Source organism: Silene latifolia, chromosome 3 (assembly GCF_048544455.1).
Source record: "Silene latifolia isolate original U9 population chromosome 3, ASM4854445v1, whole genome shotgun sequence".
NCBI lineage: Eukaryota > Viridiplantae > Streptophyta > Magnoliopsida > Caryophyllales > Caryophyllaceae > Silene > Silene latifolia.
This window is the reverse complement of record NC_133528.1, coordinates 22,537,653-22,538,693: the sequence shown is the minus strand read 5'-3', so window position 1 is coordinate 22,538,693 and position 1,041 is coordinate 22,537,653. Positions and strand designations below refer to the sequence as shown.

The 1,041-nt window shown below is 42.2% G+C and overlaps 1 non-coding gene across 1 annotated transcript; it reads left to right on the top strand.

The window, feature by feature from the left end:
• The first annotated feature begins 262 nt into the window (after positions 1-262).
• Positions 263-371, top strand: LOC141650352 (small nucleolar RNA R71). Its single transcript, XR_012546391.1, has one exon. It is a non-coding gene; the product is annotated as a small nucleolar RNA R71 (small nucleolar RNA).
• The last annotated feature ends 670 nt before the right edge of the window (positions 372-1,041 follow it).

The window sequence follows — 1,041 nt, the reverse complement described above, 5'->3', positions numbered from 1 at the left end:
CTTAGAAGTCTCGAGCTTTTCGAGCCGGGCTGTAATAGAAGCTATGAGTGTCGCAACGGCACTCATTTCATCACTTTGCTTTCGCGAGTTTCCACGCGAACTCCCAAATTCAGCTCTATGGACTGCCATCTCCTAAATAGTGTTCCAACCTTTATTCTGACCAGTATTATTTTGGAACCTACCATTCGCAGCTGCATCCAGGATAACCTTGTAGTCATCATATAAAGAATTGTAGAATAAGTTGCAAAGGTACCACTGTTGGAAACCGTGGTGAGGGACAGACCGAACCAAACTCTTGAAACGTCCCCATGCTTTACAAAATTCCTCATCAGGTCCTTGCTGGAAATTTGTAATTTTTCTTCTCAAGGCATCAGTCTTTGCGAGTGGGAAGTATTTTTTGTAGAAAGCTAATGCTAGAGATGTCCAATCTGTGACTCTAGCTGCTACCCTATCAAGGTAGCGGTACCAATCTTGTGCAGAATCCTTCAAGGAGTATAAGAACATCATCCCCTTTACATCATCTTGGGTCACCCCAGCGGGTACAGGTATGGAACAGCAGTAGTCTGTGAAAATTTCCATATGCTTCAAAGGGTCCTCGTCCGGTAGACCAGCAAACTGATTTCGCTCCACTAAATCGATATAGGAGGAACGGAATTCGAAGTGACCATGAGTAGGGGTGGGTAAATCGTATCCCTTTGGAACATGCTGCACTTGTGGCTGAAGATTATCATATATTGTAGTCATGATCGCGAAACGGAGAGTACTCAAGCCTTCCTCTCAAAAAATCTGTCTTCTAACTGTACAAAAGCAAAACTAGAAGCAAGAGTAAGCAACGGCCTCAAGGAACCAAAGTTCCTTGAGACAAGAAAAATAAACTAAAAATAGAGCAAACAAAATTACACCGTCTCCCCGGCAACGGCGCCAAAATTTGATACCGTCGTTTTCTATCAAAATTAAATTTATAAATCCGAACTAAAACTATAGCTAGTGATAGTAAGGGTCGAACCACAGAGAGACAAGATCAATTCTATTTGCTATTTT